General features: G+C 40.3%; 1 long non-coding RNA gene across 1 annotated transcript; it reads left to right on the forward strand.

The window, feature by feature from the left end:
* Nucleotides 1–22,177: 22,177 nt before the first annotated feature.
* On the forward strand, nucleotides 22,178–23,628 carry LOC133214948 (uncharacterized). Its single transcript, XR_009726276.1, has 3 exons — nucleotides 22,178–22,276; nucleotides 22,487–22,586; nucleotides 23,427–23,628. It is a non-coding gene; the product is annotated as an uncharacterized LOC133214948 (long non-coding RNA).
* Nucleotides 23,629–24,352: the final 724 nt, after the last annotated feature.

Below are 24,352 nucleotides of genomic sequence, written 5' to 3' on the forward strand. Positions count from 1 at the left end.
ACAAGCACCTGAGAAAGGCAGCGTGAGTCCTAAATAGAGCAGTGCCATCCCTGAGGAGTACACACAGTATCTTGTACTGCACCGCAGGGATGTCAGAGCTTTTACACAGGCACCCAGAGATAAGCGCTGACAGAGACCCCCTAGCCCTGCAGTTCCTCCCTGGCTTCTGGTGACTGATGTCATGAGGCTGTAAGTTCCACTGTGGCCCAATTCCAGTACACTGCATGCTCACATCCCAGTGATCCTTAATAACAGCACTGAACACAGGGAATAGGGATCTGTTTGTAGTCTGCCTGTCTCAATTAAGATGCAGACAAATAGCAGAGGTACCAAAGGTAAATATCGGTGTCATTTATTTTTAAAGCTGCCTGTCAGTACCCTTTAAAAATGACAACTTCCGTTGCTTGTAACTTTCCAAATTTTATTTAGACTGTATTTTCCCATGGTAGGTTTATTCAGGCTTAGTCTGAGGGTAAACTGCAGCCAAAATAAGACAGCTCAAATCACTGAGCTTTTTCCAAGAATGATTGAGAAATGGTAGAAACATCTTTCAATATAGAAAACTTCTAGTACCTTTTGCAGGGGGAGGAGTTTAAGAAGTACAGGACCACTGCCTGGTTTTGGACTATGAAGTTTACCATAACACCAGGTATTTACCTCTTGTTTGGTTTTGTTTGGTTGGTTGATTGGTTGTTTTGTTGGGTTTTTTTTGGTGTTTTCTTTTTCTCTCTGAAAATCCAGGCAAATTCATCCAATTTCCAGGTGTACAAAAGTGATAGTTTTGAGTCACTTCCTAAAACAACTTCGAAGAATTTACTTACTAAATCCTTTGAAGAATTAAATCTGCCTAGGGCTCATTTCATCCACAACTGACCAGACCTTTCCTTGTAACTTAAGCTTTGTGTTGCTGCAGGATGAAGCAGATCTTGAAGTGAATTATCCAGAATGGGAGACCCAAGTGTGCGGAGATCAGGGCATAACTGGACGAGGGCTTGGGCCCATGAGGGACATCACATCTGGCTGACCAAAGAGCTTGGGGTGAGATCCTGAAGGAGCTGGCTCCAATAGATGTGGGAAAGGGTAGCCTGAAGAGGTGGGAAAATCCAACCATGTTTAAGAAAGGAGACTGGATCCAAGTCCCCAGTGAGCAGTGGAGGTCAGGAGGAGGGAAAGGGTAGGGCAAGTCATTGAAGAGCAAGGCTGTAGAAGGAAAGCAGCAATGGCTGGAACAGGAGCTGGCAAAAGCAAGCATTGATCATGGGAAGAAAAATTTGGACTGGAAAAGAGTAACATGGTAATGTCAGACAGGAATAGATTGTGTATGAAGGGTGAGGGATAGGAGGAGAAACTGGGAGAGAGAAAGAGAGCACTAATAGGGTAAGAAGACTTAGGTTTTAATAGGGTAAATAGGTATGAACGACTGAGCACAGGAATAGCTCTAAGTGCCTACAAATGGGGAAAAGGCTGAGAAAACAGTCAAAAGGCATGGGACAAGTTTTTCCTGGTAAAGGACATTGGACTTGGACGTCTTGGTCCCAGAGGTAGTCTGGAGAGAGGTCTGGAGCATAGAATCTAGGATTGGTTAAGAAGTGAGATGAAGAGCCAACATTGGGAAGAGACATGACTAAAATACTAATACATTTGAGGGGAAGGGAGAGAGGAAGCAAGTTTGGGAAAAAAAACATCAGAGTGTTCAGGCTCTGCAGAGAACGAATGATACATTGAATAGCAATTCAATATGTCGTGATCACCTTTTCTGAGCAATGAGAAGGAAGGGACTTGTGAAAAACAGAACATGGAGATACCATTGACTGCCATAATACATATGCGCATCCAAACTGAATTTAAATTGTATAGACAACTATTATTCTGGCAGTTTTCTAATTTTCTGGTGCTTACTGTCACGGTCTTAGTAATGTTGTTTTCACACATGGTTCTCAGGGAGTGTGAGACAGATGTGTCTCTCATTTATTCCATCTGGAGATTTTGCCTAAGAGCCTCCCCTTTTGATTTCCCTCAAAAGCTTATGTGCGTGTCTTTATATGCCTCAATTTAATATTCAAGATATAAGGGTATTCGCTATAAAACATATCTGAAAATTCCATATAATTTATATCAGGTGATAAATTATGAGGTACAACGTTTGGTTTTGATATACTCAGATTACTACAGGGAAAATTTTCAAAGTAGATGATAGCAAATTTTTCTATCATAGGCATAAATTTGTCACTTTTAAAGAACCTGAAGATCACTATCACAGTGTTTTTAAAGCTGCATCCTAATACTTTTATCAGCTTCCTCTGCTCAACGTCTTATTGATTTCTTTCCTCTTTGACTTGCAGCCAGTTGCATTATCACACATTGCATTCTTGTACACCCTGGCATTCACAATATGAAATACAGAATAGCAAATCAGTGTGATATCACATCATTGACAATTTTCTTCTCTCATCTTTTAAATTTAGTCCCGACAGATTTTTTTCATTAGCACGTTTAAGAGTTCCACAGATCCCGCTTTCCAAGTTACTGATGTGCCTTTACTTTGTGGAACAGAAGCCTCTGAATAAGTAGCATTTTGTTAGTCAGCTAAGTATCTCTCTGGCCTCCAGACATTACTGCAGCATAAACATAAGAAGTCTGGTTTTGGCTGGTTTTTATTTTTTTTCCCAATACATTTACCTCCTGTCTTCTTAATCTGGTTATTTCTCCAAAACAGCAGTTCATATCTTATCTTCTTATCTTTCTTGTAGTTGTTGCTATTGAAAAACTTTATGGCTATTCTAGACATTATAAATTCTTATCATTTGGTTTTTCTTATGTTCACAGAACATATATCTAGATCATCTATGTCTATATCTGTGCTGTGAAACAATATTATATATAAAATGTATAAAACAATATATATATTCTTACCATCCAAGGATATAAATATGTTATATATATATAGATGCCATAGATATATATGCTATGTTTATATATATATGAAATATATATTAAATTAACTTTTACCTGAATATATAAGACCTAGTTGGAAACTGACACATAAAAAATCTAAACCTTGTCAGATATTTCTTCCTAAGTACATAGCTTTGACAAATATATGTATTTTAAAATGGTGCTGCTATTAAAAACAAATAATTTAAAATGCAAAGAATGTTCAGAGTGTTTTTGAGCTGAAATGGGGAACTCATCATGGAAATTATTATCCTGGGTATTCATTATCTCAGCACTGCAAGAGATCACTCATATTGTTTGTGACATTAGCATTTGGCAAGTATTTCAAAATAAAATATTGTTGGACATGTGCACCAAGTAGCTTTTTGTCTGATATAATTATTTAAATACATTGAAAGACATATATTTGATGTTGGTTTTATTTATTTACTGATATACTTACAGAGGATTCAGAAGACATGAATAGGGAGTTCTGGGTGTAATTTGTACAAACGTTAAGTGAATGCTCTGTTAAAGCAACTTTTATACATACACATTCCTAAGCACCTTGTTGAAACAGTCTTTTTCTTTGAATTTGGACCTATATTAGTAATGGTTGAAAAGCAGGTCTATGTAGTAACTGCAGAACAAGCAAGGGCTTCATTTCCTTGTGCATTTTTTGCTTTTATCAGAAAAACCCTCTCATATTGACTGGCAGCACACTGGCAATCCAGTAGGTAATCAATGGCCTCAAAAGGAAATTCAGTGAGAGTCCTGGCTACCACTAAAACCTGCTGCAAGCTTTACTTTGCAATGCAAGGGAGTCATTCAGCTCTCAGCTGATGCCACAGTGCCAACAAACATGTTCCCATTGGAGAAAGGGAAAGAAAGTATGTCTTCACACTGCAAGACTTGTGCCTGCTCAACCAAGGAGAAAATTGTGGCTTCTTAGAATCCCTCCTTTCTTTTCAATTCTTCAAAGAACTGTAGAGCTGAGATGCCCTTCAAAAGCTTACTTAGGTCCATGAGCAAGGAAACAGTGGAAGAGCTGTACTTGTTTTCCACCACACTGAGAACAAGAAAAAAATGGTTTGAAGAAAAACTGATGGAGCTTTCATAAAAAGATTACTATTTTCCCCCCTTTCCCACTGCAGCCTCTGTTCTCTCTCATTGCTCTCTTTCCATGGCAGGAGAGCAGGTGCAAGGCAGACGCTTTGGCAGATAAAGATGTTCTAGTACTATAGTTATAATCAACATTCCTGTGTAAAATACCCAAGGGTTTTTGCCTGCACAACACATACGAGAAGTTCCACATGGAGTTTTCAGTTCCTTGCTCTCACTCATCTTACCATGAATGGTAGTAGCTTTAATCTTCTGGAAAATTCCAAACTATTTTTTGAGGGGTGGGAGGTAATATCCCTGGGAGCTTCTGGCTTGACAAGGCTTAATCTTTGCTTGTATCCAAAATGCCCTTGGAGTGGTGGAGTAACAGAGGAAGCATCAGGAATACTCTGCAAATGCTTAGATTTATGAATGGACTCTGCCTCCCTAGCACACTTCAGGTTTGTATGTAAAGCTGATGGTGGCAGAAAGAGCAGAAGCATGTGTGGTACAGGGTTTTGTTATGTTCATAGACTTTACATGGACATGGGATTCCTTATCACAGGCCAAGCAGCAGGACATCTGGATGAATCTCAAGGACAGAAAGCAGTGGCAGCATAAGCTTCCTGGCAGCACTTGGGGAGCTTTCTGTGTCCTCTTCTGTGCTGTGTGTGCAAACCGTAATGACAGTTGGGGTAATGGCTTCTTGAGGCAGACACAAGAAATTAGCTCAGCTTAATAGCACGCCTCAGTGAGCATTGGAACTGAGGAGATAATTTTCAACAAATCATTTACTTCAAAACATTCGTCTCTCTGTGTGTGTATGTTTGGGGTTTTTTCTGTTATTTAATGGTGTGAACAGGCTGAGAAATGCTTGCATTTTGTTTGCTTATTTAAAACCATGCATCTCTATGTTTAATAAATTATGCACGAACTGCTTTTGCAGCTCCTCCTAACCAAACTGAGCTGTGTCCTGGAAGTCTGCGAGATGGACAAATTCACCACATACCTCTGCCCTCCTCTTGATTTGAACTGCAATGATTAAGTTTCCCATGGCATTACACATTTGTATTTTTCAGTTAAGATTTCTATTCCCTGAGCATCTCTAGTATTACCTTTAAGAGTGTTTGTTTCCATAAACCAGCACTCCCATAAACAGAATAAAGGCAAACAAAGAATGTTTGAAACCCCCAGCTTTCAACGTGTAGTGGAAGGAGTCTGCTAGTGCTCAGGATTCAAAAAGCCCATAGGAGCATTTCTAAGTGGAGGACTGAGGACAAGATGAGCAGGTGCAGGAGAGCCATGCCAGTTGGAGTGATCATTATTGAAAGGGTAAAACCAAAACCACTCTGTGTGCCTGACAGAAGATGAAAAAATCCAGAGAGAAAACAGCTGAAATTGATGCAAACAATCCAAAGAAAATTGAGCATACAAAAAGGGATTAGATAAATATTCCACATAAAAGTGGTGTTTTGTGTGACTGCTGGGACTCTAAGGAAGGAGGTTAGTGAACTAGAACACTTAACTGCTTGTAATAGTAGGTATCTGCTAGGAGATAATCAGTAGGATACTGTAACAGAGTGGAGTACAAGTATATTTGAAGAACAGAGAATATTACACCATTAGAGGAGCAGCAGTCTTTGTTAAAGCTAATTTTCAAACCGGTAACAATGAAAATGTGATGTAAGATCAGTTTGGGCTGAAATTCCCTAGCTGAGAAGGAACAGTAATAAAACTCCAGTTGTCTTGTACTCAGACATTGGACTGGCCTATCCAGAGAACAGCCCAATGCATCCCAAGGCAGGGTGCCAAAGAGGTGGAACCAGCCCCACTCTGCAAGTGCTCATCCCTCTCTGCTGATGGCAAGCTCCAACAAAAGGAGAAGTTAAGCTGATAAATCCACCTGATAATCAAGGTTGTGATTCTGGTGGTTGGTGACAACAGCTGCAAAACACCCTCAAGATTAAAGCCTGCAAAGGTCAGGTAGGTGCAGTGGGAGACTTCAGCTGCTTGCAGGGGGATTAGGAAAAGTTCAGAGCATGGCATTATTCAGAGATGAGAGTTTTAGGCAATTTTACTTCTTGTCCCAACCTGTCAGATGATCCACAAGAGGAAAAGCCACTATAGATTTAATCATGAGCAGTCTGCAGCAGCTATTTCTACATATTGCTGTGGAGGAATAACTCTGTAGCAGTGGGTCCAAGGTATTCAAAGCCAGTATACCTGCAAAAATGGAAAAGGCATCAACATCCCAAGTTCAAAGAAGGGAGTTACTTATAAATGATGCAGCTAGTCAAAAGTACCTTACAGGAATGAAATAAAGACAAATGTTTTCTATGTGAGGGAGTAAGCAAGGCTTGTAAAGGCTGTCACACCTCACCAATGTTCTAGTCATTATTTCCAATGTACTAGTCATTATTTAAGGTATCAACAACTCATTAAGTGCAGATATCAAAATGAAACAAACGCCATGATTATACCACCTTGTGAGCCATTCGTGAAACTGTATCTTGAATAATGTATGGACTTTTGCTCCACTGATACAGTGTAACTAGAAAAGGAAGAGAAAGGCAGCAACTAGGAACAGTCTGGAAACAGCATCTAGGCAGGGGGAGGAAAAATTACAGGATTCTTCAGCTTAGAAAAAAGCTGACAAAGAATTTAATTGAATATCTGTAAATCATTAATGATATAGAGACAGTAAACAGCTACTTCTCATAGCCTAAGTGCTAGAAGCGTCATATAAAATTGCCATGCAGCAGGTTTAAAATTAGCAGAAGATGCTTTTTCATACAATGTGTTATTAAATTGAGAAACTCAACACCACAGAGTGCCATAGAGACAAAAACATAGAGAAGTTTTATAAAGCATCAGACATAGATAAAGCAGGTACATCCTAGGCATCTCGGCATCCAGTGTTAGAGACTTAACTGGACAGGTGCTTTGCCTAGCTGGGGGTAACTAGGTATTAGGTAGGTAGCTGTTCTTACATTCTAACTGAAGTAATTTAAAAGTTGTAGGGAAAGTCTAATTATTATTTTCTCCACTCATCAGAAAATACCCAGGGATTATTGAAAACCAGGCTGGATTCTAAGTGGTAATTTTAAGATGAACAGCTACAGCTAAGCTATTGTATCTCAGGGGCTCTCATTTGTAAATGGAAAATAAACAAGAATACTAAGTCTTTCTTAACTGAACGAAGCACAGCAGCTTCCTGTCTGATTATTTCAGTAAAGATAAGCATCTTTAATTCATATGAAATATATCACTTTCAATGTGCAATTCAATTATTTTCACTTTTGCATTATTCTCTTATAGCGGGAATTTCGTAAGAATAAATGTAACAGTAATAGGGTTCTTTTCAGACCAATGCTTCCTCTTGTTGTAGTTGGTTACTCAAAAAACAGCAAAAATAGGGTTGTGCTTATCTACCTTTCTTTTTGATGGCTCGGTGCATTCTGTGACTTGTCTTGAGACACCAGGAACTGGGAATGACAAATTTAATGAGGCTCCTTAAGCAGCAGTATTCTAACTCAGTAAACATTAACACTTCCCCTTATGCCTGAGCAAATGCAAAGACCTGGTCTCAGCCTGGGAACAGTTCAGAGTGCTAATACAAGCAACACAACTTCAGCTATTTTTACAAATGGTCCTGAAAGGTTTTCTAGCAGGTGTTGATCACACTTTTCACACAGAAGGGTAATTTTACTCAGCTATTCTATATATCTTATACTCAGCTATATCTTATGAGTGGAGTCTCTTGTGTGAATACATGAAATGGTTTCTTTGGGGTAAAGAGAGGGGTATCTGTGCTGAGAAGCCTCTAAAAAATACCCCAGCAAAACCCAATACCCTGTGTAACTAGAACTGAAATCTGCAGATATTCCCCAGTGACATGGAGTAGGTTGAATTTTTCACAGCTTCCCCTTACTGTGGTCTGGAGGGGCTAGATTTACTTTTGTCCAAGTTCGTATCCAGATAATCTGCATTTTACACAGATATATGAAAGGCACCCATGCACTCAGCAGTGAAAACATGGTAAAAGAGGATTTTTGTTTTTGTTTCTTATGCGTTTGATTACAATGTAAAAAGAGAAAGCTGAAGGGGTTTCTAAATTGTCAGTATTTCTCTAAAAGGAAACTAAAGCACCTGCAACTATTTGCACTGTATAACATCATGCCTTAGCCTTGCTACTTGTCTTGAAACTCTTTATTATTCCTATTTCATCCAAACTGGATGCAAAACCAAACCAAACCAAACAATCCGAACCAAAAAACTAACCAAAACCACCCAATCCAGCCAGATTCATCTGTTGAGGTTTTGTGCTTGTTATTCTGTGTTCTACAGCCAAGTGACAAATTTTGTGTTGCAGTCTACAACCAGGGAAATGCTTGAATCCAAGATTATTTTTCATTTGAAACACAGGATAAGAATATTATTTAAATAAGTCTTTGAAGTTTTATGAGCACTGAAGGCCTGAATGACCCAATCAATGTTCCATTCAGTCAACACATCATCTAGTCCTTACCCTTTTCCTGATTCCAAATGACATCTTATTTACAAGTGCATACATGTTTTGCTATCAGCTTTTTTGGCCTATGTGAGTTTCGTGTCTTATAGGTTCTGCAGGAAAGCACAGACTGGTTTAAAGGATCCCTTTTATTTCACTATCTTTGTTTGCAACTGTGTTTTGTTTCCTCTTAGGAGACCCACTCTCATTCATCACATTTCTTTTGTTCCCTTTTATTATCAGGTCCTGGCCTCAGAAAGCATGAGCTAAACACGAAACGCCCCTTTGTTTGTTAGTTGTCCTTATTGTTATCTTCAGAATCAGTTCCCTTTACATTTTCACATCTGATGAGCCTTCCTGAAAGTCAAAGTTATATTACAATAAGAAATGTGGTAGACATAATGTGCACAGAAACTTCCTATTTGTATCTACAGAGTTGTGTATCTTGAACTGAGCAGAAAAACTAATGCTGCAGTTGTAGGGCTAAATTCAGCGATAAGGCATGGTGGACCATGGACTGCTCTGGCCATGTCCATTTTATCTGCCTTGTTTATCAGCTGAAGAGCAGTTAGAGATTCTTTTAAACCAGCTGGGAGATCTCAGCTGAGTTCTGCCCCAGGATATATCTGTTTAACTGTTATCTCTTGCTGAAAGAACTGAAACTTAGGTCTTCAACTTCCTTAGAAAATGGCCTAATCAGGACTCAACAGGCCATCCTGATGGGGAAGGGGGAAAGGTTCTAACACTCCTGAGGACACTCTGCTGTCCAGAAAAGTATTCCAGGCTTCGCTGACTTTAACGCAGAGGAAAGCATCTTCTGAATTTGCAGAGGTGAACAGGTCACGAGAGAACAATAGGAGTCCAAGCCCGCTCAGCACACCAGCTATATCAGCTGGGGAAATGGGTGTAAGGAAGGGGCTGCATGGAAAAAAACCTAGGGGAGACAGGGGGAAGAGTGGCCAGACAGGGAGCAGGATCACTGGGCCGGTGGAAGGACAGCACAGATACAGGGAGTGAGTGTCTAACTACTGAAACCTCTGCCTACAGTACACAAGGAGGTTGCTGTCAGCTGCGTAAACATAATTTATATCTATTGGCATGGTTAGCCTGGGAGTAGGAAAGTTGCATTATTCTCAAGATTCTCATTCACAGGTTAGGTAGCTAAAACGTACTTTGTAGCTCAAATTTATGAGTCTATTTTTCTTTTGTTTTCCTTCTTGTGCAAAAGCATTTCTGATGTCTTTCCTTCCTCCATGAGAACCTCCCTTGCCAGCCATGTCACTGATAACGGTGGCGCTCAGAGCTGATTTTACCTTATTCTCCTGCTCATTCGCTACATTCAGTGCAGGGTTTCTCAGTTCCCATTTTAACTCCACCTGCTGGCATTTCTTCAACATGAGAATGACCTGCCTTTTCTCTAGAGATCAGTGGAGAAAAGAAGTTGAGCATGTACTGTCTGAATTGCTTCCCTTATTATCTCTGCTGTATGAAACCTTTACATTTTTTTTTTTTCTTACACTTTGTAAACCTTTAGAGTGTATTTTTATAACCTCAGCAATTCTCTGAGCAGATCTGGTTGTACTTTCGATCAAAGCAATGAACAAAATGAGGCTAGGAAAGTATAGATTTTGCAGGTATGACTACTTTTAAATATTAGAGACAGCTTGTCTTTTGCTGGGCAGCACCTATGGAGAGACTCAAGGTGAGCAGTATTTTAGAAGATGATAATCTTTATGTCCTCTCCTAACCCGTGGAGATTTTTAGGCTGCATATTTCCATAAAGTAAAATAAAAATAGATTGAAAGTACATCTGTTGATCCAGATGTGCAAAAAGTGTAGTGGTAAATCTGCAGTTCATTGTGTTGATCCTGATAGCCTGTATGTTTTCCTGATATGACCTTTCATTTTTGATAAAAATCTATAAGAATTATGTACAGTTATTTATGTTTTAATCTCTTTCCAATCTTTTAATAGATCAAGATTACATGCCAATATTCATAAGCCAAATCACGGTCTGTGCTAATATTGATTTAACAGGAGAACAGTGGAGGAAAACAGCAATTGAGTTGAATAAGGTCAAGACTTCTTCATGATGACATGATATCAAAACTGGAGTCATACCCTGACAAAGCAAATGACATGAGTCTGATACTGAGGATTGATTCAGCTTCCAGAGCATCCCTTTGCATTACCATGCTAAGATGAGCAGTGCTGGTGCCTCTCCGACTGGGGAATGCTGCTCCACTGCAGATCACGTACTTCTGTATGGCAGTTTGCACAATCTCTTGCAAAAAGTTTAGAGCCCAGGATGAAATTTTTTTTCATAATCTCTGATTTTGTGTATTTCAAGCCTGAAGATCCTGACATAATATACTCAGACCCCTTGAGCGTGGTGGATGAATTAGCTTTAAGTAAGGGATGCTGACACTTCTTAAAAATGCCCGACACAGAAAAGGACAGATTTGAGATTATTTTTCTTATACCTAGAACATGCTGCTTTCTAATTCTTTTCCCTGCTTGAGAACTGAATGTTTTAGTCTTTATCCCATTTGATACCTTAGGGCTGACTCTATATCATATAAACTGGGGAAAGAGATTATACAATGTGGTTGCCTGTGTCCCTAAACCAAGACAAGTTTTGCTGTCAGTGAGAACGGCATCATATCATAATTCCCACGACAGATAGTGATGACAAGCAGGATTACAATCTGTGGCTTAGTAGAGGAAAGAAATAGTGAAAGGAAGCAAAGTGTTAAGAAACAAAGATCGTGTTTTCTTTCAGCTGGATTTTACAGGATGACAGAATAAAGCAATGTGCTGAGAATTTCAATTTGGGGTTCCCTGACAGGCATTTTATCCTGAAGTTTTTCATCATCTCATACTTGTCACAGTTGCTACATCATCAGAGTTGGGGTTTGCTGACTGTTCGAATACAACTACGTGTGTTACATTTTACGGTACAAAGGAGGAGAAATAGGAAATCTGAAAAATTGAAACCTAATAATAACTGAACCTAAGGCAGAAGAATAGGCCTTAGGCCTGTGATTAAATGTCTCCTAGTTAATTTTATTTGAGACCAGGATTCACAAGGGTGTTGGAGCATCTGGATAACAAAAGCTGAACCTCTGTAATGTCACAAATCAGGAGCCATCTTTTTAACCTCTCAGCCGTGCAGAAAGCCTCACAAAGGCCCACAGCCTCTTCTAGTGCAGACTTATTTACACTAGACACTTCATTAAAAAAAACCTTTTTAATTACAATGTTTCATCTGTTTATGTTCTGTACTTTGATGCTTTTTCTCTTCTCCTGCTCTACAAGATTATATGTGTTAGAAATGAACACCTGGTTTTTAAACTTAATACTGCAAATCATTAGCTCAGAACCAGCTGCCAGTGAGGAGTAACTCCTGAGTTATAGTCTCACATCTTTTAAGTAAAGCACTGCCCTTTAAATAAACTGTATCACGTTATAGCTATAATTCCCATATGGGTATCTCCTGGAGAAGCATCATTAAAAAGACATTATCCTTCCCATGTTCAGATCAGCTCATGGAAAGCACTTGCCTTTCATCTCAGACTTCGCAGACCTGTCACTCAAAGCATTCTTGCGTATCACTGTTGTTTCAGGCTGAGGTGCTGTGCTGACTGCAAGTCTCACGTCTTGTTAAAAGGATCTGGGGATAAAACCTCCCTATCATTTGCCATCTTTCATGGATTTGCTTAAGCACTGTAAGTTTCTGCATCCTCCATGCTAGGAGGTAGGACGGAAGGAAGTGACAATTTGAATAGCTAATTACATTTCTAACAAGAAGCCAGGGAAATACATCTTTTCAAACTGCGAGCTGTTTCATCTGAGAATTTCATTGTCCCCTCTGCATCTCATGGAAGAAGGAACAGAGGAGCTCCCACGCAATACAAATGCATTTACAGATTTGCTTTATAATAAAAACAATGCTTTTCCAGATGTACACTGAAAGTTTTATTTCACTATGAATGCATGGGTGACTTGTGTTAAGGTATCTATTGAATCAGTGCTTGCCTAGGAAAACTGTAATTGTCATGTATAAAAAGAGTGATCTAAAAAGGCTCAGTTGCGACCCTTACTTGTTTTGAAGCTATGCAACTTTGATGCTTTAACAAAACCACAGGTTGGCTGAAAAAAGCATCAGGCACGGAGGATCAGTAACTGCTCTCAGGCTGTGCATGGATCGAGTGTTGGTGGATTTCCAGGTTTTCTGGTTCCTTGAAGGGCTGGCTTGGTTCCTTTAGGATGAAAAATTCACCTTTAGTTATATGTGTGACTTGGTTGCTCTTCAGCTGCTTCACATATTTGGCTTATGACCCAACATAGGCCAGCATTTTATCAACATATTTTAGCATTTGTCATCTGTACTGGGGACAGAGCTAATAAATATAAAAAACAGGGTTCATGCTTAGTATTTCCTCTTAGTATTATATAGGCTCCTTGGGAATGTGTCTCACTTCACAGGAGTGAGAGATTATATATGAATGTTCTAACATAGTAAGAATGAGTTAAGCTCACACATGTCTGCCTTCAAAGGTATGTTAACTTAGAAAGATGCTGTCAGGCAATTTAAATCCAAAATAGGATAATGCAGTATTTATGTACATTTGAGCATATGCCTTTTTCTTAGCTGGACATGATTTTGTTTACCTGCTTCGCTCTTATGCACAATTTAGTTAAAGCGTCAGAAATGTTTTACAAAACCAGCTGATAGCAGAAACCCTTTAGGATTTATTTCAATATTTCAGTTAAAGCAGCTGGTGCTGGGGTTCTCATCCATAGTACATGAGAACCCAACCAGTTCCTGACACTTTCACATCATGTATGAAATTTGTTCTTCAGGTTAAGTGAAGGTTTCTGAAGCTTCTGGAACCAGGTGCCTAGAGAGGTGGTAGATGCTCCATCCTTGGAAACATTCAAGGTCAGTTTGGGTGGGGATCTGAATAACCTGATGTAACTGCATTTATCTATCTGTGCTCATTGCTGTGGAGGTTGGCCTAAATGACCTTTAAAGGTCCTTTCCAACCCAGACTGTTCCATGGTTCTACAAAGCAGCAAGCTTTTTGTTGTGATTTTTCATTAACAACAATAGTCCTGAGAAAAAAACCCTGTTGGCTGTCATTGTGCAATGTGACAAGAGAGAAACAACTGAAGGTGGTTGTAGCTCATGTGGAAACTGCTGGGGTGCACTGAGTGATCCCAAACCACCCCAGAAATCACCTGCTCAGGGTTACTGTGGCCACACTGTGATGTCTCCCCAAAATCCACTCCAGTAATGGATATAAGCTAGCTGCCTATTTCCACACTGAAGGCAAAGTGATCGAAGTAATCCACTCCCATTTTTGTAATTTAAAATTCAGTACACAAAAACCTATAATTAATATTTGGTGCAATCTGAGAGCAAAATGCCCTAATGCAACACTGATGCAGGACTCCCAAATCACAGTCATCAATAACATCAATAACAATTAGGCTTTCTAGGGGAAGGCCTGATATAGGTATGATAAGTAATAACTGAACAGAAAAGAGGACTGCTAATGCAATTACTGCCAAGATACACAGTAATTGCTTTGCAATCTGCTAAATTTTCTAGGGCTTAAATACACCCTTAAGATCAGAATTAAGTGTTGGGGAGAGAAAAGCTGTATAGCAGGGAGAGGCGTAAATGCACAGTGTTTCATTAAACAGTGGTTAGAGTACTAAAATGCTGCTTTCTTTGTAGCTCTCTGAATGCTTAGAAAAATCATCTGGTGAATCACATTGCATCTGATCAGGCTGCAAATCCAAAACCTGCAAATCATATAGCTGAAAGGAAATTTAGTTTACAGCTGCTTCTCAAGAGGAAGAGGAAGATGAAATAGACATGAGTGTGCTGAGTGTGCTGTGGGTGCTGGTGAATGTAGCAGGCACCAAGGGAAGTGCAGTACACAGGGTACCGCCAAACACTCACTGACATAACTGCAGGAAGGGCTCCCTGAAGCAGCTGCCTAAAAGCCTTTGGGTGAAGTTTTCACATGAGGCTCAGGTTTCTCTGCAGACTGCAGGGGTATGAAAGAACTGTATCTCTGCTCAGCGTATGTAGGGATAAAGAAAAATATAAACCACAGCAACAAGTTTTCAGTAGCAAAGAAGTTTTCTTTTTCATTTTTTTATGAAATTAACACAGGAGAATGCAAAGCAGTGCCTACCAAACTTAAACAGTTCAAACGTACAGGTCTAGAGATTTCACACCCAGGACTTCAAAGGAAATATATTAATAGATCTTGTAACTGTAAATGTATTCATTTACAATATTAAACAGAGGGGAAAATATACAGAAGATAACCTAATAGACAAAACATAGGAATGATTTCTATAAGACCATGGCAGCAAAGAGGTTAAAAATTACAAGTAATCTATATCACGGTTTCATGGAAGGTGGGTTTCCTCAAAGGGAATTTCACTGTCTGACTCAGCTACAGTTTGAGCAATAGTGACAGTGTGCCAATACAATATATATGGATTTATGCAGGGCATTTCTGTGTATTTTTATATACATAGAATATATTTATTTATATCTAGATCTAAAAGCTTTTATCTGGTGAAATTAAGAAGGCAAGTGATAAATCTAGATGTTCACAGACAGATCTCATGCTAGATGAGAATGTACACCTCCAGTGAATTGGGCTGGTTTTGCTGGGTCTCCCATCATTCACTTTCTAGTTCAAGGCTATTCATCATTTGCGTTCATGACTCACAGGGTGAGTCACAAAGTCTTTGCTGGCAAGATTTTGGATCTCAGAAGACTGCATCTGTAACACATACTAAGAATCAGCTACTTAGTGCTCTGTATCTGCTGTGTGCACGGTCCTGATTCAGTAGGTTTTCTAACATCTACAAAGGAAAGATCCAGTTACTGGGGGGAGGGGAAGCATGTATCTACACATTTTCAGTGTGAGAGAATATGCTGGAAATGAGCAACTCTGAAGAGAACAAAAAGGGAAAGGGAAACATGGGGAAGAAGACAAACCGTGGTGCACCACTGCTTCTGCAGCTATAAGGAAAGGTCACCTTGGGAGAGAGGTGGCCTGTGAGCCTGGAGGCAAACGTGCCCCATGCAGCCCAGCTGGGAGAGAGCCCTCACTAAACCACCCTTGAGAAGAAACCCAGAAAAGGTTCAGAGAATGGGAAAAACCTTTTACAAAAGGACTCTGGGGGATGACTCTATAACCATATCTCATATGAAGAAGCTGGGGTGGTTTCATCCTTGGAAGTAGGAGAAAAATGTGGTCCAGGAATTATCAGCTGAGTTTAGGTGAAATGAAGATTCCTTTGAACAGAAAGAGGAGTGTATGACTGAACACTTTACCCAGGAAAGCAATAGATGGTGCTCACCTTTCATGTGAATTAGCTGTCTCCCTTAGTGTGGGAGAGAAAGCTGTATGTGCTTCTGCATCTATGAAATCTGGGGCTCACCCACTGGTGCTCTTCTGCAGAGAGAAGGAAACACTGCTGTGCTTTTAATGCTCATAAAATTTGCAGCTCTGCAATGGGACAATGATTATAATCAAATCTCATGCTTCAAGGCTTCAGGGTCAGGAAAAAATAACACCCTCCATGCCACCACCAGTACATGCTCCAAATCCCTCTGGGACCTGTCAGGAGAGTCTTTTCATTTTCCATGAGCTCAGGCATGCTGAGCACTTTCTACCTGCATGTACATGTGGATATGGAGAAGAGGAAACCGAGGGGTGACCTTATTAGTGTATATAAATATATAAAGGGGGAGTGTCACGAGGATGGAGACAGGCACTTCTCAGTAGCAAACAATGATAGGACAAGGGGCAGTGGGTGCAAACTGGAACACAAGAGGTTCCACTTAAACTTGAGAAGAAACTTCTTCTCAGTGAGGGTGACAGAACACTGGAACAGGCTGCCCAGGGAGGTTGTGGAGTCTCCTTCTCTGGAGACATCAAAACCCGCCTGGACACGTTCCTGTGTAACCTTATCTAGGTGTTCCTGCTCCAGCAGGGGGATTGGACTAGATGATCTTTTGAGGCCCCTTCCAATCTCTAGCATACTGTGATACTGTGATACTGTGATACAGTTTTACTGCCTGACATTATACAAACCCACCCTCAGTGCTGCTAGGTTTTGAAAAATGGGTAATGCTCAGCCACTGAGTGTTTGTCTAAAAAACATCAGGTTTGTCTAAAAAGCATCAGTTTGATATTAGGTGTCATGGGATGTGCAGAATGGCAGGTTGAATTTATCTGGTACTGTGCTTTGAATTTAATTTGTGTGAAGTACACAATAGAAAATGGATTCCAAGCTGAAGCTGAAAATAATCTCCTTTTATAATATAAATATTAATTCAGAGGTGGGCATTGGTAATACAGAAAAAAAAACCCAACCAGAAATAAAAAAAGTCTGAATGGCTAAAAGGAATGGAAAGGGAGATGAATAGTTCAGGGAAAGCTGTAACATAAAATTGCTATTACATTATTAAGCAAACAGAAAGAAGGATAGAAAATGGTTGTTAAATTCCAGGAGGCTCAGATAAGGGTAGTGGCCACTCCAGTCATCCCCCCTCTCCTTTCTGTTTTCCTGTAGTGAGCTGACGTGAATCAGCATTTTGTTCTGACAGACAGCAATGGTGAAATGTACTTTAAAGAAGAAAATATAGTAATACAACTTACAGAATACTACTGAACATGGGATATAGCTGTTATTTAGATGTATCACAGTAATCATGTATGATCACTAGCAAATATATTAGAAGAGAGATCCTAAGGATAATTTACATTGTGATAAGTGATATCTGGGCTTGGATACCAGTTTATATAGTTGACATATAATATATGCATCTGATCAAATAAATGTTAGTTAGTCACAAGCCATGGGACTACATTAGCTTTGCCACCACAACATGGTCAGAAGTAAAGAAACAAGGACATGAAAGGTCTAAGCAACAAACGTTGCTAACACTCACTTATTTAACAAGATGCAACTTCTCAAAGTGCATTTTACTACAATGTTGAGATGAGTTGAGCATGAGCAGAACATGAACCAGAACAAGAGCCAGACTCCTGAAAGCTGCAGATGTAAAGCAGTATCCCTTTATGTTTCCCATGTCCTTTTGCCTCCTAGGATGAAGATCCTATATGAACTTTTGGGCTGAGCCAATTGAGCCTTCTTTATATTCTAGTTCTGCATTTTGTGTTCAATCTTTACTGAGGAAAAACTCGCAACAGAATTATTATTGATTTCATAGCTAAAGTGTGCTACAGAATATACAAGGCAATCTTTGATTTCTGGAGCTTCTATTATATATGTAATGAGAAACCTGTGCTGAATAAAGTCTTGAAAATCCAAATTTGTATTTGCAAAATAAATTTGTCCATCCTGTTTTCATATCCATGTCATACTTTCCCCTTATTAGTCCCAGAAGCAATCTCTCAGTATCAGTCAATATTCATTGACTAAAATGAAATAGAAATGTAATGAAAAGAGTCCTCTCAGATGTAATATTGCACATCCAAATTGATGATTATGAAAGCAGACATTCAGACTCAGCAACATGTAAACTTTCTAGCTCCTATTCTGAAGTGGAGGCACACAAACCTTCCATGTGTGCATTGAAGTTTGCATAAAGAGTAGTAGAGCTGGACCAAAGTACAGTAGCTATGGTTGGGGACAAATTGCCCACCTCCGGGTAAGTACAGCAAATGAACCTTCAGTGCAGTCAGTACACAAGGTTGCTGTTTAATCTTACTCAGTCTCAGTTTCCCCTTTCAAGATAAATGATCTGTTTCAGCGAGAAGCCTGAGAAGACCTCTGCAATGCATTTAATAAGCTCTCTCCAAAGTGTAAAAATATTGGCTCTACCACACAGAGAAGCTGCAGCAGGGGGAAATTCAAGGTGGTCATAACAAAGGAGTAGGGAAAGAGAAGGTATGGAGAGTAAGCACATTGTGCTTGAAGGCAAGCAAATTATATGAATGAGGGTACTCTGAGAAATGCTGGAGGATTACCACTGGGATCCAGTTCAATGGCTAAGTTTGGGGAATGGGTGTGCATTCATGTGCACACAGCTGTGGGACACCAGCAGATCCTGGGTGCATGTGGCAAAGAAGCTGGAGGAGACTAATGACTCTAATGGCAAGACTCCAGGACAAGAGGTAACAGTGTGAAGTGAGAGGGACCTTGACCTCACATGTGGTCCGCAATGCCTGTTTTCTAGCCCCCCTGGTATGCTCATAACAGGCAATGACAGAAGCCTCCAAAGCTAGTCAAGAGACACAGTCAGCCCCCAAACATCTGCATCACTGCTCAACCTTCTCCAGAGATCCCATCCATTCACTTCAGTCATAGAATTCCTGGTTGGAAGGAACCTCAGGGATCATCTGGACCAACCTTTCCAGGCAAGCATGACCTGCGCTAAGTGTCCCAGCACCCTGTCCAGCTGAATCTTACAAGTATCAAACACTGGGAAATCCACCACTTCCTTGAGGACGTTACACCAGTAGCTCACTGTTCTCGTTATGGAAAATCTTCCTCTTGTGTCTAGCCAGAATCTCCCCAGGAGTAGCTTGTGCCCATTACCCCTTATTTTTAAGTTGTGACTTCTTCCCTTGCCTGTTTACTCCTTACTCATCTTTCCCTTAATTTTACCTGGTTCATCCCCTCCAGATGGCCCAAAGCATGCGGATGTCTTTATAAACCTGGTCTGTGAAGCTCTAGCCTCAATGGCAGCTGGGCATTTTCTTGGGAGCCAAGGAGGCAAAACCTCTGGGCATATCCTCAGGATAGGGAGGTGAAGGCTAAAAGAATTCATCTTCCTCCCAAGCCTGTGATCATGTGGCTAGGAGTCACACAGTCTAATGGGCCTGACGGGAAGCTCTGTTGAGCAGGAAATACCATCTAGGGAGAAGAGCTATTTAAGCTAAAACATGGTGTTGGTGCAGTAATGAAAAAGGATAATATGTCCACAAGTTAATCTAGTTTGGAAATGAAAACCTTCCTAGGCTTCAGAGGGACACAGGAGGAAAACACTAGCCTGCTAACTGTTGTGGGAATAAAACCCAATAATTAGATTTTGAGAGAGCTTCAGCAGTTTACGAAGAAGATCACTTAATTTCCTGAAAAAGCAAAATTTAGGCTTCATGACAGACAGCCCTAAGCAACAGCCTATCTAGACTACTAGGTCTTCAAAGCATCAATGTTCCCTTCCCATGCTCTTTCTAAACACCAATGTATTACATCTATGACTATGGTAGGGCTTTTTTTTTGTGCTGCTATATTAAAAAAGAAATAAATAAAAAACCACCAGGGAAGAATTAAACAGGACAAAATAGTTGCAAAGGTCAGAAAGGCTGTTTGGCTTTGGGGAGATATACAGTATCGTGTCTTGGAAGAAGCTGTGAAACTACTAGCATCTCATGGCAGAGAGTCTGTTTGCTGGAGCTTCCTCAGGGTGCAGCCACAAGCCAGCAACCTCAGCTGGGCTGCTCCAGCAGCAAGAAGTGATTGCTCCGCTCGTGGTTGTTTGGTGCCATCTACGGCCAGATACTCGTTCACACATCTCAGAATCATTTTAGGAAGGCGAGCATGCAGATGTGTTTTAATGAGATCAGCAACTACACTCATACACAATGCTTCTATATACACCTACGGATATTCATGTTCCACTTCTCTGTCAGCTGTTGGACACTACCAGTGAGCTCCTAAGTGCTTCTGGCAGCTTCTGGTGTTTCTAGACACTTTTCAGATTAGGCTTTGTAGCCAAAGCACAATATATTAATTTGGGGTGTGGAGTTAGGAAACCTTTCTGGAGAAAAGAAAGCAGTGGCAGAGAAGGTACAGCATCTGTTATTCTACAAGAATGATGTATTCATTACAGATGTCAGTTACTGTGTCATCCCCTTCTTCCTCCTGTGAATCCTCAAGGACAGGAAGCAGTCAATGCCATGGCCAGAGTTCATTGTATTGTTTTGCAGGATGCTGTCTGGCCATGCCCATGGCTTTGCAAAGACAGCTGTCATATAAAAACCACTGAATGGGAAAGCAGAGGCCTTGGAAGCACTGCCCATCCCAGTCTGTGCTGCAGCTTGTCTCTGTGCCTGCCTCTTGGAAAAGAGTGTTGGCAGCATTGCCCACCAACTCCATCCCCAGCAGCAGCTCCTCTGTGGGGGGCAGCCAGGGGCACCAGCAAGGGCATGTGCACAAACCCAGCACTGCCTGGAGAGCTTCCCTGTCCTGAGGCAGAGGTCTGTGTCTCCTCTCTCTTCTCTCTTGGTTCGGTCCCACTGTCTGACTCTTCATTTGTGGAGAGCTGTGAGGCCTCCTAACATATCCCTGGAGAAGTGTAGGGCATGCCAAGGCTAGGACAAACCCTAAACAGTCTCTTGAAATTAGTCTCTCTTCTACACAGGGAAGGATGCAAACACCTGCATGTAGATGTCTGCATACCTAGGTCTACATGTGGGCCAAACATACAAATTCCTGCCATCACTGAGAGAGAGCATGAGTGGGATGCAGCGCCAATGCACAGGCATGTTGTACCATTCAAGATATCCTTGTCTATCTCACTCACCCACACAGAGCTGCCACATGTGACAGTGGGACCTGGAGAAGACCCAAACCCTTTTGCAGCAGGAGGTGGTGGCCCAGCAATACACCCAAAGGATGTTCAAAAGTTTCTGGATTTTGTTTTCTTGGGTGACATGGTTTAATGTGAGGTGTCCCTACCCATGGCAGAGGAGTTGGAACTTGGTGATCTTAAGGTCCTTTCCAACCCTAACTATCCTATGATACTTGGGTGGTGTGTGGGCAGCGGCAGGCACTTGAATTCATGTGTGTTGATCTGGAGCTGAATCCCACCGACTGTACTGCTGTCTTTTCAAGAGCTGCTTGACAACATGCGACCAGCTGGTGCAGTCTCTGTATAAGACAGACCTCAGAATTTCCTGCAGTTACTCATATTATTGCACCAATAATTCTGCTGACATAATTAACGGCTGCAATGCCAGTTAGTCAGTTTAGATTATGGGAATTTCCACTGAATTTAAAAGAAGGATATTTTAACTGATTATTTAAATGGCCAAATGACTAAAAAATTGGCTACAGATCCATATTATAGTCTCAATCATCTGATGTTTACTCATGCAGCACATCTCCCGACAACATCAGTGAGGTTTCTGATGTAATACCTGAGTGAAGAAGGTGTTGCATACCCTCAAGTTGTCTGTGTGAGCCAGAGAAAGGAGGTGGGAGATGCATTCCCATATTTTGACTAAGATCAGCTGTTTCACACTGGTAATAAAATTGCTGTAGACTACCCGTGATCCAGAATTTTAGTCAGGTGTTTGAAGTTTGAGAATTTGAAAGCCCCTCACTATTTGCACATTTACTTTGCTAATAGGCTGTAAATTACCATGTTGGATTTTAGAAAACGACAATACCTAGAAAGAGGTATTACTTTCAAGTATTCCAACACCTGTAGGAACCACGGGAACTAATGCTACTTATCTAAACTCTTTAGGAGATATATATAATGGAAATCAATAAATGTAGCTGGGGAGTACGGAAAAAAGAAGGGACAAACAAATGTGTGTCCCTGAGGTACACGAATATACCAATAATGGGTGCAGGATCACTGAAAGAGAGTTTAACACGATGAAGCTGTGAAATGACAAAAACGTAGTATCGGGACCTTTTTTTCTCGAGGTGAGTAGGTGTAACATTGCAGCAGCACTAATAAAGAATTTTGGTGGCTTTTGCAATATCAGAAGTACAAGAAATAGAGTTGGATATGTGGCACTGTTGAAAATGTCTGAATTTGGTCAGTGAGAGTAAAAATATCACCTAATAGTATAGTGATCATAGCAATTTACTAAGAGATCTTTTACTCAGTTATCCTCTTATTTTCCAATTTAGGCTAGAAGCAGAAGTAAGGCTGGACCTGGCAGACTTCTGTGACATGCTGTCATTCTCTTCCCTCCTGACAGAAAAGTTAAAAACAAGAGAGGAAAACAAGGTACAATGAACTTTAGAAATACAGATATTTTCTGTATTTCAGTCACTGAGGTTGATATGATGGACCTGGCATTGTTCGCACTTTGAATATGGTGTATAGAAGCCTTGTAGAGGCATCTGGCTTTGGAAAATCAAACTGATCAGTATAGTTAGAGAAATGATGCTTTAAGCTTTACAAGTGCAATTACTTTAAAGGTAGTAAATATTGTGGCCAGCTTCAGCAAACTACACCTGAAATAATGGGTAAGATCTTCAGACAATAGCATTATAATGCCTGGCCCTTAGAAGTGCATTTATTTCAGCAGGAAGAAAAGCCTTTTTTTGGCTTGAATAAAGACTTGAAGAAGCACTGAGACTAACAGAATCCTTTAGATCATAGGTCATGTCAGAAAAATCAATGCCGAATTCATACATCCTGGGTCTAATCGTAATTTGCAATCTTATGCAAACGAAATGTGAAACTGAATGCAATTATATGAATGCTGTGTTGTCTTCCTTGCCATTTGGATCTCAGCATATTCATACCATTTTGTTTTAGACTGGTCACTATATTATAAACAGGTCCAAAATCTTTGCAGTGTATGTTTTAAAACTTATTTTCTGTATTTATGGCCTGACATCTACATTCCTGCAATCAGATGGTTAGATGAGGAACATTTTAGCCTAGCCATTGATAAGGAGTTTAGAATTTGTCTCTTTTACACAAGAGTGTTCCAATCTGTGATTGGTAGCCCCAGCAGAGACTCACAGCAGATCATACAATGGCATAACATCTGTCAGCTCTTTCACAATATTGCTTTTAATGCAATCCGCCTTTCTTTTGACCTTTTTCACACAATAGGCCCACATGAGGATGGAGGAGGATTTTTCACTTTGCCATAGTGCAGTGATTTAAGTTGGATGTCATGTCTTCCCAAGCTCTGTCTCTGTTCAGCTGCACCAGACAGGCCGCAGCATCCATCACCCCTGAGCAGAAGCCAAACAGTGGACCAGATCCTAAAGACTTCTGTCTCCTGAGAGGCAGCAAGAGGACCAAGCTCTGTACTTGGATGGCTGGGGCAGAGGAGTATTCATTTAATCTTTGTTCTAGGATGAGGTTATTGCAAACACAGTTTGTAATTTAAGGGTTGTCTGAATGAAATAAGGGCACATAGCAGGGAGCGTTGATAACCTAGAACCCACTCATTCAAGAGTTTTCTTTCCATGCTCACAGGAGGAACTGGCTAAAGCATAAAATTCATCATTATTGCTTAACTATTCTGATAGCTTCACTGTGTCATCAAAAAAAAAATAATATACTAATAATAGAATAAGATAGAAAAGAATAGAAACATTTTATGTCGAAATCTTTTTAGAGGACTTTCTGATCAATTGTACATTTGCAGTTTTGCCTGTACATTTGCATTCATCTTGGATATATGCTTATAGTTTCCTGGATCATGATCATACCTTAGAGGGACCTCTTGCATTTCATGATCTGGTGACTTAAAATGCAAATCTAAATGAAAACAGGAAAATCTAAAGCACGCTTTCAGTATCTGCAGTATTATCGGAGTGTTTGCTGTACTTGACCCTTAAACCCCAAATATTATTTAGCATGGAAAATGTTCTAGTTTTTTTTAACATGGAAAGGATTAAATAACTGATCAGCCCTTTATGTGCAGGGTATGCTGCAGACAGAGAAAGGAAAGAAACATTTGTAGATTTGTAACATTCGAACATGCGTTTATTAAAATAAACTAGTACATAGCCAGCAGCCTCACTTCT

This window comes from Neopsephotus bourkii, unplaced genomic scaffold, assembly GCF_033783945.1.
Source record: "Neopsephotus bourkii isolate Nb327-2 ecotype Australia unplaced genomic scaffold, CSIRO-AGI_Nbou_v1 NB_941, whole genome shotgun sequence".
Taxonomy (NCBI): Eukaryota; Metazoa; Chordata; class Aves; order Psittaciformes; family Psittacidae; genus Neopsephotus; species Neopsephotus bourkii.